Source organism: Bombina bombina, chromosome 5 (assembly GCF_027579735.1).
Source record: "Bombina bombina isolate aBomBom1 chromosome 5, aBomBom1.pri, whole genome shotgun sequence".
In the NCBI taxonomy this organism is placed as follows: domain Eukaryota; kingdom Metazoa; phylum Chordata; class Amphibia; order Anura; family Bombinatoridae; genus Bombina; species Bombina bombina.
The window spans coordinates 885,164,512-885,177,504 of record NC_069503.1 but is presented as its reverse complement, the minus strand read 5'-3'; the positions used below and the strand labels follow the sequence as shown (position 1 = coordinate 885,177,504).

Below are 12,993 nucleotides of genomic sequence, written 5' to 3'. Positions count from 1 at the left end.
TTTCTTTCTTTCCGGATATGGAGAGTCCAAGACCCCACCCTTTAATTTAAGACAGTTAGTTTTTGTCTAAACCTCTTCACCTTTGTGTTATTCCTTATTCCTTTTTCCATTTCCCTTCAATCGAATGACTGGGGATTATGGATAGGGGAGTGCCACTTAACAGCTTTGCTGTGGTGCTCTTTGCCACTTCCTGCTGGCCAGGAGTGATATTCCCACTAGTAATTGATGACGTTGTGGACTCTCCATATCCGGAAAGAAAGAAATTTATCAGGTAAGCATACATTTTATTTTCTTCAGATTATAAAAGGAGAAAACCTGTGACTGTCTCCTTAGGTTATGTTAAGTAGCTATGCTTCTGTCTCTATTATGTGTGTGTTGATGTAGAGGAAGAGATAATGATGTTAATTCATATGTAAATTGACCAACAAAATATAAATGTAATATGATGTTCTCAAAACAGAGATTACTGCTGATTATCCCAGAACATTGTTTCTGGCCCAAATAGTTTCTTATGAAGCTCCAACTGACCATTGATTATGGTGAAACTACCAGTAAAAAGTTGTGTTTGTAATGCAAAAAGATGATAATAAAATGATGGTGAGTAAGTAAGGATAAGCAAAAAGTAAAAACGGCCAACATAAAACAATGCATTCCTATAATGTTTTTTATTTTTTAGTGTGCTGTTTTTAGTCATTATTTGGTATTTTTTAATTATTTTAACGCTTCATCTTACAACCAGTGCTGTGGTTCATACCTTTACACTTTTTATTAGAATGTTCAGCACTTATCACCACTCTGTCTGTTTTTTCAGTTTATTAACACATCTTAAAGCTAAAAAGTCGCATTCTATCAGTATTTTTTTAACAGTGTGTATGGGAACTAGTCATTTTTATGTGCAAGATTAACCTTTTGTAATCCGAATCCATTCTTATAACCTGGGCTACTGGGCTAAAAAAGCTGCATTAAACATTACATAAATACATAAATTAGCAGTTACACTTTTTAGCAGTAACAATTTTTCATCTAAATATAAAAAATAAATAAAAGGGTTAAAAGGTATATAGCAAGCTATTTCAGTTGAAAGGGCTATAATGAATATATACATACATACATATAGTGGGGGGTTCGGCAAGCCAAAAACACATTTACAGCTCTAAGAAAGAAAGAAAAAATGCTATTGTGGTCATATCAAACAAAAAGTGCCCTTTTCTGTCCAAAAACCTGCTTGAAATTAAAATTGGTTGGAATCAACCCAATAATGTTACAGTGTCAAAGTCCTAGATTGAATACAAAATAACAATTGTGCAACGAATATCTCTCAAAAAGAAAAAACTGTCACCTAGATTTAGAGTTCTGCGTTAGCCGTCAAAAGCAGCGTTAAGGGGTCCTAACGCTGCTTTTTATTGCCCGCTGGTATTTAGAGTCAGCCAGGAAAGGGTCTACCGCTCACTTCCCTACCGCTATTCCAGGCTACCGCAGATCCCCTTACTCCATTTGCGTATCCTATCTTTTCAATGGGATCTGCCTAATGCTGGTATTTGGAGTCTTGGGAGAAGTGAGCGGTAGCCCCTCTACCGACAAGACTCCTAACGACAAAAAAAGTCAGTAGTTAAGAGCTTTATGGGCTAACGCATGAATATAAAGCTTTTAACTACTGTGCTCTAAAGTACACTAACACCCATAATCTACCTATGTACCCCTAAACCGAGGCCCCCCCACATCACCGCCACTCTAATAAAAAATTTTAACCCCTAATCTGCCGACCGGACATCGCCGCCACCTACGTTATACTTATGAACCCCGAATCTGCTGCCCCTAACATCGCTGACCCCTATATTATATTTATTAACCCCTAATCTGCCCCCCCCAACGTCGCCGCTACCTAACTACACTTATTAACCCCTAATCTGCCGACCGGACCTTGCCGCCACTATAATAAATGTATTAACCCCTAAACCGCCGCACTCCCACCTCGCAAACACTATGATAAATAGTATTAACCCCTAATCTGCCCTCCCTAACATCGCCGCCACCTACCTACAATTATTAACCCCTAATCTCCCGCCTGCACCGTCGCCGCTACTATAATAAAGTTATTAACCCCTAAACCTAACTCTAACCCTAACACCCCCCCTAACATAAATATAAATTAAATTAAACGAAATAATATTCCTAAAATTAACAAAATTAATCCTATTTAAAACTAAATACTTACCTATCAAATAAACCGTAATATAGCTACAATATAACTAATAGTTACATTGTAGCTATTTTAGGATTTATATTTATTTTACAGGCAACTTTCTATTTATTTTAACTAGGTACAATAGCTATTAAATAGTTAATAACTATTTAATAGCTACCTAGTTAAAATAAAGACAAAATTACCTGTAAAATAAATCCTAACCTAAGTTACAATTAAACCTAACACTACACTATCATTAAATTAATTAAATAAATTACCTACAATTACCTAAAATAAAATACAATAAAATAAACTATTCTATAATACAAAAACAAACAAACACTAAATTACAAAAAATAAAAAAGAATTACAAGCAGTTTAAACTAATTACACCTAATCTAAGCCCCCTAATAAAATAAAAAAGCCTCCCAAAATAAAAAAAATCCCTACCCTATTCTAAAATACAAAAGTAATCAGCTCTTTTACCAGCCCTTAAAAGGGCTTTTTGCTGGGCCTTGCCCCAAAGTAATCAGCTCTTTTACCTGAAAATAAAATATAATACCCCCCCCCCAACATTACAACCCACCACCCACATACCCCTACTCTAACCCACCCAAACCCCCCTTTTTGTAATTTAGTGGGTGGTTTTTTTGTATTATAGAATAGTTTATTTTATTGTATTTTAGTTTAGGTAATTGTAGGTAATTTATTTAATTAATTTAATGATAGCGTAGTGTTAGGTTTAATTGTAACTTAGGTTAGGATTTATTTTACAGATAATTTTGTCTTTATTTTAACTAGGTAGCTATTAAATAGTTATTAAATATTTAATAGCTATTGTACCTAGTTAAAATAAATACAAAGTTGCCTGTAAAATAGATATAAATCCTAAAATAGCTACAATGTAATTATTAATTATATTGTAGCTATATTAGGGTTTATTTGATAGGTAAGTATTTAGTTTTAAATAGGAATAATTTATGCCTAGATTTAGAGTTCTGCGTTAGCCGTCAAAACCAGCGTTAAGGGGTCCTAACGCTGCTTTTTACCGCCTGCTGGTATTTAGAGTCAGTCAGGAAAGGGTCTAACGCTCACTTTCCAGCCACAAATTTCCATACCGCAGATCCCCTTACGCCAGTTGCGTATCCTATCTTTTCAATGGGATCTTCCTAACGCCGGTATTTAGAGTCTTGGCTGAAGTGAGCGGTAGACCCTCTACCGACAAGACTCCAGCCGCAGAAAAAAGTCAGGAATTAAGAGCTTTATGGGCTAACGTTGGTTTATAAAGCTCTTAACTACTGCGCTCTAAAGTACACTAACACCCATAAACTACCTATGTACCCCTAAACCGAGGTCCCCCCACATCGCCGCCACTATAATAAAATGTTTTAACCCCTAATCTGCCGACTGCACACCGCCGCCACCTACATTATCCCTATGTATCCCTAATCTGCTGCCCCCAACATCGCCGACACCTACATAATATGTATTAACCCCTAATCTGCCCCCCCAACATCGCCGCTACCTTACCTACACTTATTAACCCCTAATCTGCCGACCGGACCTCGCCGCCACTATAATAAATGTATTAACCCCTAATCCGCCTCACTCTCGCCTCGCAAACCAAATAATAAATAGTATTAACCCCTAATCTGCCCTCCCTAACATCTGCGACACCTAACTTCAAATATTAACCCTTAATCTGCCGACCGGACCTCGCCGCTACTCTAATAAATGTATTAACCCCTAAAGCTAAGTCTAACCCTAACCCTAACACCCCCCCCTAAGTTAAATATCATTTTATTCTAACAAAATAAATTATTTATTGTTAAAAAAAATAATCCTATTTAAAGCTAAATACTTACCTGTAAAATAAACCCTAATATAGCTACAATATAAATAATAATTACATGGTAGCTATTTTAGGATTTATATTTATTTTACAGGCAACTTTGTATTTATTTTAACTAGGTACAATAGCTATTAAATAGTTATTTACTATTTAATAGCTACCTAGTTAAAATAATTACAAAATTACCTGTAAAATAAATCCTAACCTAAGTTACAATTAAACCTAACACTACACTATCAATAAATAAATTAACTAAACTACCTACAATTACCTACAATTAAATCAACTAAACTAAATTACAAAAAAAAGCAAACACTAAATTACAAAAAATAAAAAAAGATTACAAGAATTTTAAACTAATTACACCTACTCTAAGCCCCCTAAAAAAATAACAAAGCCCCCCAAAATAAAAAAAATGCCCTACCCTATTCTAAAATAAAAAGTTAACAGCTCTATTACCTTACCAGCCCTTAAAAGGGCTTTTTGCGGGGCATGCCCCAAAGAAATCAGCTCTTTTGCCTGTAAAAAAAAACATACAATACCCCCCCAACATTACAACCCACCACCCACATACCCCTAATCTAACCCACCCAAACCCCCCTTAAAAAAGCTAACACTAAGCCCCTGAAGATCTTCCTACCTTGTCTTCACCCAGCCGGGTACCATCCGATCCGTCCAGAAAAGGGTCCGAAGTCTTCATCCTATCCAGCCAGAAGAGGTTCTCCAGAGGGTCCGAAGTGTTCATCCTATTCCTCCAGAAGAGGTCCTCCAGAGGGTCGGAAGTCTTCATCCAGGTGGCATCTTCTATCTTCTTCCATCCGGAGCGGAGCGGGTCCATCTTGAAGCAGCCGGCGCGGATCCATCCTCTTCTAACGACGTCCTAACAGCGAATGAAGGTTCCTTTAAATGACGTCATCCAAGATGGCGTCCCTCGAATTCCGATTGGCTGATAGGATTCTTTCAGCCAATCGGAATTAAGGTAGGAAAAATCTGATTGGCTGATTGAATCAGCCAATCAGATTCAAGTTCAATCCGATTGGCTGATCCAATCAGCCAATCAGATTGAGCTTGCATTCTATTGGCTGATCGGAACAGCCAATAGAATGCAAGCTCAATCTGATTGGCTGATTCGATCAGCCAATCGGATTGAACTTGAATCTGATTGGCTGATTCAATCAGCCAATCAGATTTTTCCTACCTTAATTCCGATTGACTGATAGAATCCTATCAGCCAATCGGAATTCGAGGGACGCCATCTTGGATGACATCATTTAAAGGAACCTTCATTCGCTGTTAGGACGTCGTTAGAAGAGGATGGATCCGCGCCGGCTGCTTCAAGATGGACCCGCTCCGCTCCGGATGGAAGAAGATAGAAGATGCCGCCTGGATGAAGACTTCCGACCCTCTGGAGGACCTCTTCTGGCCGGATAGGATGAAGACTTCGGACCCTCTGGAGGACCTCTTCTAGCCGGATAGGATGAAGACTTCGGACCCTCTTCTTAATGGATCGGATGGTACCCGGCTGGGTGAAGACAAGGTAGGAAGATCTTCAGGGGCTTAGTGTTAGGTTTTTTAAGGGGGGTTTGGGTGGGTTAGATTAGGGGTATGTGGGTGGTGGGTTGTAATGTTGGGGGGTTATTGTATTTTTTTTTACAGGCAAAAGAGCTGATTTATTTGGGGCATGCCCCGCAAAACGCCCTTTTAAGGGCTGGTAAGGTAATAGAGCTGTTAACTTTTTATTTTAGAATAGGGTAGGGCATTTTTTTATTTTGGGGGGCTTTGTTATTTTTTAGGGGGCTTAGAGTAGGTGTAATTAGTTTAAAATTCTTGTAATCTTTTTTTATTTTTTTTAATTTAGTGTTTGTTTGTTTTTGTAATTTAGTTTAGTTGATTTGATTGTAGGTAATTGTAGGTAGTTTAGTTAATTAATTTATTGATAGTGTAGTGTTAGGTTTAATTGTAACTTAGGTTAGGATTTATTTTACAGGTCATTTTGTAATTATTTTAACTAGGTAGCTATTAAATAACTATTTAATAGCTATTGTACCTAGTTAAAATAAATACAAAGTTGCCTGTAAAATAAATATAAATCCTAATATAGCTACAATGTAATTATTATTTATATTTTAGCTATATTAGGGTTTATTTTAAAGGTAAGTATTTAGCTTTAAATAGGATTATTTTTTTTAATAAGAAATCATTTATTTCGTTAGAATAAAATTATGTTTAATTTAGGGGGGTGTTAGGGTTAGGGTTAGACTTAGCTTTAGGGGTTAATACATTTATTAGAGTAGCGTTGATGTCCGGTTGGTAGATTAGGGGTTAATACTTGAAGTTAGGTGTCGCAGATGTTAGGGAGGGCAGATTAGGGGTTAATACTATTTATTATAGGGTTTGCGAGGCGGGAGTAAGGTAGCGGCGACGTTGGGGTGGCAGATTAGGGGTTAATAAATATAATATAGGTGTCGGCGATGTTAAGGACAGCAGATTATGGGGTACATAGGTATAATGTAGGTTGCGGCGGTGTCCGGAGTGGCAGATTAGGGGTTAATAATAATATGCAGGGGTCAGCGATAGCGGGGGCGACAGATTAGGGGTTAATAAGTGAAAGGTTAGGGGTGTTTAGACTCGGGGTACATGTTAGAGTGTTAGGTGCAGACTTAGAAACTGTTTCCCCATAGGAAACAATGGGGCTGCGTTAGGAGCTGAACGCTGCTTTTTTGCAGGTGTTAGGTTTTTTTTCAGCCCAAACTGCCCCATTGTTTCCTATGGGTGAATCGTGCGCGAGCACGTTTTTCCAGCTAGCCGCTACTGTAAGCAACGCTGGTATTGAGAGTTGAAGTGGCGGTAAATATGCCTCTACGCTCCCTTTTTGGAGCCTAACGCAGCCCTTCAGAGAACTCTCAATACCAGTGTTATTTAAAAGGTGCGGGGGAAAAAAAACACGCGTAGCTAACGCACCCCTTTGGCCGCAAAACTCTAAATTTAGGCGTTAATTTTAGGAATATTATTTTGTTTAATATAAATTATATTTATGTTAGGGGGGTGTTAGGGTTAGGGTTAGAGTTAGGTTTAGGGGTTAATAACTTTATTATAGTAGCGGCGACGGTGCAGGCGGGAGATTAGGGGTTAATAATTGTAGGTAGGTGGCGGCGATGTTAGGGAGGGCAGATTAGGGGTTAATACTATTTATTCTAGTGTTTGCGAGGTGGGAGTGCGGCGGTTTAGGGGTTAATACATTTATTATAGTGGCGGCGAGGTCCGGTCGGCAGATTAGGGGTTAATAAGTGTAGTTAGGTAGCGGCGACATTGGGGGGGCAGATTAGGGGTTAATAAATATAATATAGGGATCGGCAGTGTTAGGGGCAGCAGATTAGGTGTTCATAGGGATAATGTAGGTTGCGGCGGTGTACAGAGCGGCAGATTAGGGGTTAATAATATAAGGCTGGTGTCAGCGATAGCGGGGGCGGCAGATTAGGGGTTAATAAGTGTAAAATTAGGGCTGTTTAGACTCGGGGTTCATGTTAGGGTGCTAGGTGCAGACTTAGAGAGTGTTTCCCCATAGGAAATAATGGGGCTGCGTTAGGAGCTGAACGCTGCTTTTTTGCAGGTGTTAGGTTTTTTTTCAGCCCAAACTGCTCCATTGTTTCCTATGGGGATATCGTGCACGAGCACGTTTTAGCTGCTTACAGCTACCGTAAGCAACGCTGGTATTGAGGGTTGAAGTGGAGCTAAGTTAGGCTCAACGCACCCTTTTTTGAGCCTAACGCAGCCCCTCAGACAATTCTAAATACCAGCGTTGTTGGAAGAGTGCGTTGGCAAAAAAAGCAGTGTTAGCTACGCGGGTTTTTACCGACAAAACTCTAAATCTAGCGGTGTGGAACTCAAAAAGATTTGTATCTTAACCTCAACACATTTTTGAGTTGTGAAACCAGCACTATTATAACCATTTAAAAAAACTTAAAAAAACAAACTACTTAAAACAGGAAAAATACAATCTCTATAGAACAGTATATGTTAATATATGCACAAAAGAAAAATGAAAACAAAAATTTAAACAAAACAATGTTAGCTTTGAAATAGTTAAACCCAACTCCAACTCAAGAAACTTCACAGGGGCCAATAAACTTTATGAATTCTGCATACCTGGCTAAGGTTAAAAAGAATAACCCCAATCAGGCCCCCTGCTGGACCCATAGTCTGTCCCTTGTTCTGTTTGTGAGGTTTTTAAAATGCCTCCAGCAAAATAAAATGTTTTTTACAACAAAACAGATGTGTGAAAATCTACACTTTAATCATTTACTTTAACTGTGTTTCAAGTGTATATCTGATGCTGTCACAGTTGTAATTGTTTAGCCACTTAGCAATAAGTAATTGTTTCATGCCCAATATTTCATGTATTGGGAACTTTACTCATTTATAGATGTTAATGGAAGAAACACCAACTAATAATACACTTAGACAAAATTTCAAAAATGAGCCCAAATTTATGAGGTCCCTCAGCAAACTCATCATTGTCTAAAAATGTAGCCCAATATGTATTTACCTAAGAGGTCTAAAAATGTAATGTGTTAATTCCAGTAAACCCAAATTTAAAGTTGTCCTTTAATAGGAGAAAATGTTACATGGTAGAACATAAATTGTTTCAGTAGTCAATCAGTTGACTATGTAGAAATAAAGGTTAAAAATGGCACACATAATTTGGATGCATTTTGTGTCTTCATTAATTTGTTTAATTTTTACATTTGCACATTTTTTTTTACTATTTAATTGTTTTAGTTACTATGTCTGTCATGGCCCTGCCCGGTATTGAACCTGGGACTCCTGATATGCGGTCTGAATCCAATGTCTCTCTGCCTCCAGAGGGCTTTAGCTTGTGCTGATAGAAACATAAACATAGATATTGACGGCAGATAAGAGCCATAGGCCCAGCAAGTCTGCCCCACCTTACCTAACAGTATAAACTTATCTTCAGGAGACCTGTTGCCTGCACTGGTTGTGCTCTTTAGCTCCACCTGCCTGCCAGCTTTAGCCAGTTACCTCATCAGCACTGCTATAAAAGGCAGCCTCACAGACCACTCCCTGCCCTGACATTGTGGTTTCAATAGTCTGTTAGTATCTCTGACCTTGTCTCTTTTCCTGTTTGTTTGTTTTTATCTGGTTCTTGAATTCACCTTGCCTTATGACTACTCTCTTGGATTTCCCTTTTGTTTGATGAAAGATTGGACTGCTATTCTGGTATACTCAAATTGGCCTTATCTCTTGACTTCTCTAATGGATTCTTCCTGTATTTGGTGACTTATCAGACCGCTCTCAGGTATCTGACTCTTGGCTTATCTCCTGGCTATTCTCTCATCGCCAGCTTGCTACCTGTTATACTTTTTTCACCATCCTGCTTTCTCTGGTAACCTGCTTATCATTTAAATGTTGAGTATATATCTTTAAATTATTTTTTTGTTTGTTAAGGGGGAGGATCTTTCTATCCAATTGAGTTGCTAGGATACCTTTATAAGCAGGGACATAGATGTGGAGACATAGGTCTATGAGTAAAGCGGCACTATGCTGAAACATGTTAGACAATGTCTCGTGCTCCTCGTTTTATGTGCATTGGATGTTGCTGTATAAAGGTTTTCATTAAAATTTCTCTGTTGTATCCAAGCCCGCTAAAGTTGAGCTGTTTGCTATCCTACTCCTGTACCAAAACCCTGCACAGGTCACCTGCCAAGCACTGGTATCCTGTGCCTAGCCCTGCAGAGGGTGCTTGCCATGTTCCACTAACCAGCTACTGCATCCAAGCTCAGCAGGGAGTGTCTGACAAGTGCCAGTCTACAACTACTGCACTCAAGCTCTGCAGAGGGTGTCTGCCAAGTTCCAGTATCCAGCTACTGCACCCAAGCTGCAGAGGCTGTTGGTCAAGTTCCTGTATCCAGTTCCTGTACCTAAGCTCTGCAGAGGATGTCTGTCAAGTTCCTGTACCCTAGCTCTACAGAGGGTATTTGTCATGTGCCAGTCTCAAGTTCCTGCTTCCAAGTTCTGCAGAGGGTATCTGCTACATACCCCATAGTATTCAAACTCTGCAGTGGGTGTCCACCCAGCTTCTGTTTCCTGTTCCAGTCTCAAGTGGGCATTCCAGTCTTTGGCGTTGAGTGGACATTGCAGACTTCGGCCTCAAGTGGGCATTCCTGTCTTCAGCCTCAAGTGAACATTCCAGACTTTGGCCTCAAGTGGGCATTCCTGTCTTTTGCCTCAAGTGGGCATTCCAGACTTTGGCCTCAAGTGGGCATTCCTGTCTTTTGCCTCAAGTGGGCATTCCTATTTTTTGTCACAAGTGGGCATTCCACTCATCAGCCTCAAGTAGGTATTACTGTTCCTGGCCCTATCTTGTGCATTTCCTCTGAATCCAGCTCTGGAGTGGGCGTACCTACTAACCTATCCTGCTTTCAGTATTTGAGACTTCAGTGTCCTGTACAATAAACTTGCATTGACTGTCTGTTTCTTCACCTATGCCTAAAAGGGGAAGTAAAAATGAATCTCACTGGCCCCTTTTAATGCACAAGACAGCCCTAATGTCTGACACCTTGACACAAGAGCTCCAAACCCGCTCCCATGAGCATGACAATGTCATACATTATTTATGTTATGATGACTTATCAAGACAAATATATTAATTTATAGCCCAGATATATCAATATACAAAGAAAGCACTTGGATGGTACTTCATGTCAAAATGTCAAAATGTAAATTATGTTTTCATATTTATTAAAATATAATTCCTATATATAGATACATGAAACATATGTGTTTCTATTTACAGATTAAGAGATTTAAGGTTTAGGAGACAAAGAAGGGACAACCATAATTTTTTTTCTCCAGTTTTTGAGCAGTGTTATCTCATTAAAACCATTACTTGAGACCGGATTATCTACAGTTCTCCTCTTAGGTGAGATGATCTAAGAAGTGTCGTCAGTGAGGTTTCTAAAAAAATAAAAAATAAATGAAAATTTTACTTTGGGAGATCTTTATCTTACTGTTCAGGGTTTTATATGTGAAGTAGGAATTCCTTCTTACAGTAGAAGGGCTAAACAAAATCCCAAAGCTTTTGTGTGATTTCTATCCATGCCGTCGATATTTTGATCATCGGGGCTTTAGAGATTATGGCGGCTCTAATGAAAATAAAACAGAAGATTGAGAAGATGTTAAGAAAAATAAAACATAGGGTACAAACATGAGACACAGCAGACAGTGTACCTAATGTGTTTCTATGTAAAACTCGATGGGATGTTAGTTTAGTTCAGCTTTTTTTTTAAATTAACGCTATCCTCTCTTGAATGTAATAATGTAGTTTGGGTTTATTTCCGGACATTGAATATTTTGTTAATGTATTAATGTCTTATGAATAAGATTGGCTAAATATTGTTAAATACAGTAAAAAAAAACAAAAAAACTTAGAGCATTAATTCTCCTTTGAGGACTTTATTATAGTTTTTTATTATTATTTTGCCTTATAGAGTTTTAAAATGATATAATAAAACAAACTTTTCAGAATATTATTATCAAATGGAAATGTACAAAATAATTATGTTTACAGCTAAAATGATTATTATAACAGTGAGGTTAAATTTGTAGGAGTTAATCTAATCTGTACACAATCAAAACATACATTATAGGCTTTATTTCCATGTGTGCCTTAATAACCTTTATAAATGAGTAAATTTAACTTGGAATTAAAATACACATTTTATTCTCGCTGTGTTGTTGTAAAATCTGATGCAAAAAAATAGTGTACTTCTGTCGGTATTGTGCTAGAGTCAATTTATTAAACATTACATATTATTATGTTACTTAATTTGACAATACTGGTCTGGTATGGTTTCAAATATAAATAATAGTAAAACACTTTTGTTACCATAATGTGTAGGTGTACTTTATGCAGGGTATACTTAAAATATTCTTATATAGATTCATACTATTCTCAATTATTGGCTGGTGTAACTGGTTTAAGCATATAAAACATAAACTCCAGTGGTTATTTCCTAGAAAATATTACTGTAGGCTCTTAAACATAAGCTTGTGATAGATCCCTCTCCTTTGACTTTCCACTTATTATTACTGCTAGCATCTCCTCAATTTAACAAGTCTATAATAGTCAGTAAACTAACTACATATCCTTACAAAGTCAAGAACATAAATTATCAATTTACTTTCTTCCAATATCCATATTATTAAATTAAAACATTTACCTTTTTGTTCTTGAAACATAACCTGTTAAAACAAATAGATGGAACTTTAAAAATTGCATCAACCGCCTTGCTTTTATTGATCATCCATAGAATAAATGGAACTGTTATAACATTTATAATAATTTGTTAGGGTAAAAAAATTATGTAAAGTTGATCTTTTATGATGCATGCTAAATACATGTAAGAGGCAATTGCCGTATTTTTTAACTACAGTAATTCCAAATCTACCTCTAATTGAAATGATTAAGTGTAAAATAGGTAAGGCTGAAAAATATCACAACAGTTTACCAGTCAGAGATAAAAGGTTGATAACAGTCTATACAATAATATCTAACAAAATATCAACTTATTTCTTACTTGTCTGTGACTAGTGGACTTAAAAGTCCCAAAAAAACTTTCATGAATCAGATAGGGCATGTAATTTTAAACAACTTTCCAATTTACTTGTATAACTAATTTTGCTTTGTTCTCTTGGTATTCTTAGTTGAAAGTTAAACCTAGGAGGTTCATTTGCTAATTTCTTAGACCTTGAAGGCCGCCTCTAATCTAAATGCATTTTGATAGTTTTTCACCACTAGAGGGCATTAGTTCATGTGTTTTATATAGATAACATTTTAGCTCATGCACGTGAATTTACCATGGAGACAGCTCTGATTGGCTAAAATGCAAGTCTGTCAAAAGAACTGAAATAAGGGGGCAGTCTGCTGAGACTTAGA

General features: G+C 37.4%; 1 protein-coding gene across 1 annotated transcript in view; it reads left to right on the top strand.

Annotated features, from left to right (window-relative positions):
- Window positions 1-12,993, top strand: part of ST18 (ST18 C2H2C-type zinc finger transcription factor) — a 283,008-nt gene that overhangs the window by 135,144 nt on the left and 134,871 nt on the right.